This window comes from Macaca mulatta, chromosome X (assembly GCF_049350105.2).
Source record: "Macaca mulatta isolate MMU2019108-1 chromosome X, T2T-MMU8v2.0, whole genome shotgun sequence".
NCBI classification, from domain to species: Eukaryota; Metazoa; Chordata; class Mammalia; order Primates; family Cercopithecidae; genus Macaca; species Macaca mulatta.
In genome coordinates, this window is record NC_133426.1 from 126,784,274 (window position 1) to 126,791,194 (window position 6,921).

Sequence of the window (6,921 nt, forward strand, 5' to 3'; positions counted from 1 at the left end):
TTAGTTGCAATCTAGAAGGGAAGAAGGGTTGATACTGGGATCCAAAAGTTTTAAGCAGAATATAGTAGGCTTTCAGTCTGACAGCTTACTCTGCAGAATGTACTTCCATGCAGACCCCTATATGACCATAACTCAACAAGAAATAGATAGCACACTTGACAAAAAAAAGGATAATTGGAAGAAGATTTATTTACAAAGGGATTACTTACGGAAGCATAGATATAGGGAACCACCAATAACACAGTAACCCAGCCTAGTGAGAGCTGAACTCTTACCATCTCTTGACCCTAAGGTATAGGAGCAGGAAATGGTTACTAGAACTCAGAAGGAATGAGTTGTGTACAATTGGCTGCCTTGAGAGGAGTGGTGACTTTGTTGAAGGACTGAGCTAACCCAAGGTGATCTTTTAGGGAGAATAAATACTGCAACTTAATTTTTCTCATTGGCCAAACCCAACCAAAAGCTGGGGGTGGAGGGGGGGGGGACAACAAAACAAACAAACAAACAAAAAACGATTGATGCAGACCATATAGGTCAGACTCCTAAAAAAGAAAGCAGGGTGGAGAAAGGTGGAGAGTGCATCTGGAGGGGCAAACTGGCGATATCTAGCACAGTTACTGAGTGGAGGTTCTGTGAGCAGACTCCTTGGAGCCTGGTATAGTGTTGGAATCATCTACTGAACCAACCCTAGGGACTGGGGCAATTTTATTTTCATACATACTTTGCTTCATGGCTGTGGGGTCAAAGGCATTAGGCTTTTCCATTATAGAACTTTTTTTCTCTATTCTTTAGTATTTATTCCCTTTTCAAATTTTCTCATTCATACTTTCTAATCTGGTGTCCTTTGGTATATTATTTAGAACTCTTTTGCTTGCATGTGACAAAACAAGCAAATGAACAAAAAAATTCAAATTGACTTAAGGATAAAGGGGAATTTACCAAATCAAAAAACTGAAAAGTCCAGCTGTAGTTTGGGTTCAGGCATAGCCAGGTCCAGGAACTCAAAGGTGTGATTAGGAAGTAGTCTCTCTCCACCTCTCTATTCTGCTCTCTATTAAATCAAGATAGGCAAGAGGGCTGCCTGCCTTGCCAGGCCTACATCCTCAAAGGTTAATGTCCAATTGAAAAGAAAGCTTCTCTTCCCTGAAAATTCAAATAAAAAATAAAAGATTCTTAAGCGAGGCTTCAAGTGGCTGACTAGTGGCATTTCATATTTGCCTCCTCTACTAATAAGAACTAAAATAGCGAGTAGATAATCATGCTTAGAATAGACCATCCAAGGAAGAACACTGGAATTCAACAGAAACGTGGTAAGAAACACCTAAAGCAAAGAAGGAGAGGGAAGCAAAGCAGCCTAATCAGCTGGAATCAACTGGGAGCCTGGAGAGACTCCCCAGTGCTGAGAAAGGGTAAATGAGAGGCCCCTATGGGATCCACATTCCCACCACGAATCCCTGCCATTCTAGCCAGGGGAGAGCCCCTAGATTCTTGCAGACCCTGAAACTAACCTAGAGAGCTACCTGGAAACTGCACAATGACACTGCTCCAGGGAGAGAGTCTGTGCTGGGCCCCACACTCCCTCCCATTCCTAAGCAGCTACATACAACAAAGGGCCATTTTGAGAGCCCAGCCCACAATTGACTGCACATTGTCCTGGGGCCCAGCAGCACCCTGGCTGAGGTGCCACCCAATTGCAGTTTGCCACAGGGCTGAGGCACAAGCACGATGCAGCCTGGCACAACCAAACTTGGGATACAAGAACATGCACTCCCCACCTGCTGGAATAGGCTGCTGCCACTGAAGGCAACTTGCAGTCCCCAGTGGCAGGGCTGCAGCATGGCTGCTGCCACACCCCACTTGAGCATTCCACTGGGACCTAGGGATTGCCTCACCTTTGCCTACTATGGCAAGTGTCTGCACACACTGTCGAGGGAACTGCCCACCCCGGCATTGCCCCACACTCCATGCCAGAGCACACAGTCAAAGGGTCTGGGAACTGCCCAACCCAGTTCCACCTTTAACACCTAAGTACTCCTCCTGGTGGCTGAGATTGGGCCTACCGGCCTTGCTGATACCACCCAGCTGGCACCTACCTGAACAAGCCACCTGCAGACCTGGAGACTGGCCCACCCAGACCATCGCAGCCACCACCAATGCCAGTGTGCTCCACTCAGGACCTAGAGGGTTCTCTTGCCACTGCTACTGCCATTGCCCACACCACATTGGCTGCCCAAGGGCCCTGCCCACCTGCCCAGCCCACCACTGCCACTACCAGCATCTGAGCAAGCCACTTGGAGGCCCAAAGATCAGTACCCCTGGACCCACTGACGTTAGTGCCAGTATATACTGCCCTGGGGCCCAAGGACAGACACAGCCCATAGCTGCTGCCACTGGGGCCCAAAGACTGGCCCACCTGGTATCTCAGTCCCCAGCAAAATGTCATTAATAAACATACCTTAAGCCATCCAGGAAATTACAGATACCAGATGTTGCTTACAGCCAAAGAAATCACACAGAGGCCCGGTGTGGTGGCTCACATCTGTAATCCCAACACTTTGGGAGAGCAAGGTGGGAGGATTGCTTGAGGCCAGTGGTTGAAGACCATCCTGGGCAACATGTTGAGACTCTGTCTCCACTAATAATGATAATAATAATAATAATAATAGTAAACAAAGAAATCATACAGAGACTATGCTACTGCATGCACTCAGAATCAGAGCCAAAGTGCCCTATCCAACCAACACCATAAACACATCATCATGAAAAAGTCCTCCTCTACAAGAACAAATTTAAAAAATCGGAGGGAGCAACTGCTACACCAGATGCACAAATAAATATTAACACCATGACACAGGAAACATGGAAAAGCAAGGAAATATGACACCTCCAAAGGAACATAATAATTCTTCAGAACAGATCCCAATTGAAAAGAAATTTATTAAATCCCAGAAAAGGAATTAAAAATACTGATTTTAGAGAAGCTCGGTGATTCCAAATAGCCGAAGCAATTGCAAGCAAAAAGAGCAAAGCTGGAAGCATCACATTACCTGACTTCAAATTATACTACAAGGCTATAGTAACCAAAACAGCATGGTACTGGTATAAAAATAGATGCATAGATCAATGGAATAGAATAGAGAACCCATAAATGAATCCACATATTTATAGCCAACTGATCTTTGACAAAGTTAATGAGAACATACACTGGGGAAAGGGCACTCTATTTAATAAACAGTGATGGGAAAGTTGAATAGCCATATGCAGAAGAATGAAACTGGACCCCTGTTTCTTACCATATACAAAAATCAAATCAAAATGGTTTAAAAAAAAGCGAGAATCCAAATTGGAAAAGAGGAAGTCAAATTTTTCCTCTTTGCAAATGATATTGAAATTTTTATATCTAGAAAAACCTAGAACGTTTACTGAAAAACTCTTAGATCTGGTAAATAAATTCAGTAAAATTGCAGGATACAAAATCAACATACAAAGATCAGTAGTAGTTCTATACACCTAATGAATTAGCTGAGAAAGATCAAGAAGGTAATCTCACTTATAATAGCTACAAAAAAGAACAAAATACCTAGGAATAATCGTAACCAAGGAGATGAAAAACCTCTACAAGGAAAACTACTAAATGCTAATGAAAGAAATTAAAGAGGACATAAACAAATGGAAAGACATTCCATACTCATGGATTGGAAGAATTAATATCATTAAAATGGCCATATGCCCAAAGTAACCTACAGATTCAATGTAGTTCCTATCAAATATCAACGTCATTTTTTCACAGACTTAAAAAAATCCTAATATTTGTATGGAACCAAAAAAGAACCTCAATAGCCAAAGCAATCCTGAGCAAAAAGAAGAAACCTGGAGGCATCACATTACCTGACTTCAAAATATATTGCAAGGATATAGTAAACCAGAATAGCATGGCATTCATATAAAAACAGATACATAGACCAATGGAACAGAACAGAGAGTCCAAAAATTAATCCACATATTTACAGCCAACTGATTATTGACAAAGATGCCAAGACCACACATTGGGGAAAGGGCAATCTGTTCAATAAATGGTGCTGGAAAAATTGAATATACATATGCAGATGAATGAAACTGGACCCCTCTCTCTCACCATATACAAAAATCAACTCAGGATGGATTAAAGACTTAAACATAAGATCCCAAAATATAAAACTACTAGAAGAAAACATAGGACATTGGTCTAGGAAAAGATTTTACGACTAAAACCTCAAAATCTGACAACAAAAACAAAAATAGACAAATGGGACTATATCAAACTTAAAAAATCATAACAGGAATCTCTGAAAAAGAAAAAATAAAATAAAATAAAAAGCTTCTGCACAGTAAAAGAAACAATCAATAGAATGAAAAGACTACCTGTTGAATGAGAAAATATATTTGCAACCAATTCATCTGACAAGGGACTAATATCAAGAATATACAAGGAACTCAAACAACTAAACAATGAAAAAAATAATCCCGTTAAAAAGTGGGTGCAGGGGCCGGGCGCGGTGGCTCAAGCCTGTAATCCCAGCACTTTGGGAGGCCGAGACGGGCGGATCACGAGGTCAGGAGATCAAGACCATCCTGGCTAACACAATGAAACCCCGTCTCTACTAAAAAATACAAAAAACTAGCCGGGCGAAGTGGCGGGCGCCTGTAGTCCCAGCTACTCAGGAGGCTGAGGCAGGAAAATGGCGTGAACCCGGGAGGCGGAGCTTGCAGTGAGCTGAGATCCGGCCACTGCACTCCAGCCTGGGCAAGAGAGCCAGACTCCGCCTCAAAAAAAAAAAAAAAAAAAAAAAGTGGGTGCAGGACATAAATAGACATTTCTCAAAAGAAGACATACAAATGGCCCACATGTACTCAACATCACTAATCAACAGGGAAATGCAAATCAAAACCACAATGAGATATCATCTTATCCCAGTTAGGATGGCTGTTACTAAAAAGACAAAAAATAACAGATGCCAATGAGGATGTGGAGAAAAGGGAACTCTTATACACAGTTGGTGGGACGTAAATTAATACAACTACTATAGAAACAGTATAGGGATTTCTTTAAAAAAATAAAAAAATAAAAATAGTACTACCATATGATCCAACAATCCCATTACTTGGTATTCATCCAAAGGAAAAGAAATTAGTATATCAAAGGAATACCTGCACCCCCATGTATATCCCAGTACTATTCATAATAGCAAAGATATGGAATCAACCTAAATGTTTATCAAAGAATTAATGGATCAAGAAAATGTAATATGTTTGTGTGTATATATACACACACAACGTGTGTTGCAGCAACGTGGATGGAACTGGAGGCCATTATGTTAAGTGAAATAAGCCGGGCACAAAAAGGCAAGTATTGGATTTTCTCAGTCATGTGGGAGTTAAATACTTGATCTCATGGAGATAGAGATTAGAATGATAGATACCAGAAGCTGGGAAGGGTGTGTGAGTGGGAGAGGAGGAAAGAAGAGAGGTTGGTTAATGAGTGTACAGTTAAATAGAAGAAATATTCTAATATTTGATAGCAGAGTAGGGTGACTACAGTTAGCAATAGTGTATTGCATATTTCACAGTAGCTAGAAGAGAGGATATGAAATGTTCCCAACACATAGAAATGCAAATACTCAAGAGGATGGATGCTCCAACTTGATAATAATACACTCTAAGCATGTAACACTTACATATACCCCATAAATATGTAACATAGTATCAATAGAAGAATATTTTTACAAAAAAATAAAAATTCTGAGTCTCCCACTGGCTTGAATTTGATCCTGTGCCAATCCCTGAACCAATCTCTGTGGTCACTGGAAGAAACACCTCTGATTGGCCAGGCTTCTGTCACATGCCCACCCTTGGAGCTAAGAGGGATATCAACATGACTCAAACTGCCTGAGTTGACTGTTAGGGAAAGGTAATCCCCTGAGGAAAATTGAGGCGATGTGACCAAAGAGGAGTGAATGACCATGAAGTGGCAGATAGAATAGGTGTTCACTACATTTTGTCAAACAGTGTCCTATCAAATTCTACAACTACTTATGGTTATACCTGAACTTTTAGATTAAAATATTTTCAAAATTTTAACATGAAGATCTTCAAAGAACAGTTTTTTAAATCCCACCCTAGCATTTTTCCCCATTTGCTCAAAAGAAAGAAGTGGTAGGAAGAGAGAGAGAAAGAGAAAGAAACCTCCCTGACTTACTGTGCTTTGCCTTTGCCAAAGAAAATTCTGTAATTAAATTCTTCATTAGAAATCTAGTTTGTGGCCAGGCACAGTGGCTCATGCCTGTAATCCTAACACCTTGGGAGGCCAAGACAGGAGGATTGTTTGAGGCCAAGAGGTCAAGACCAGCCTGGGCAACATAGCAAGACCCCATCTCTATAGCATAAAAGAATAGCATAAAAAGAAATAGGAAAACAGTGAGATCCTGTCTCTATGAAATAAATAAATAAATAAAATAGTATGAAAAGAATAAAATAGGACAACATTAACAAAAGAAGTCTAAGACTTATACTCTGAAATCTGCATACTATTATTGAAATAAATTAAAGAACTAAATAAAGGAAAAGACATTGTGCTCATGGATTAGAAGGTTAATATTGTTAAAATGACACTGCTCACCAAATTGATCTACAAATTCAATTCTTTCAAAATTCCCACTACCTTTTTTTTTTTTTCCCAGAAATTGACAAGGTGATCCAAAAATTCATATGGAAATGGAAGGGACACAGAATAGCCAAAACAATCTTTTAAAAGAAGAACAAAACTGAAAGACTTACAATTTTAAATTTTACTGTAGACACCAGGTGTACTGGCTCATGCCTGTAATCCCAGTGCTTTGGGAGGCCAAGGTGGGAGGATCATTTGAGCCCAGGAGTTCAAAGACT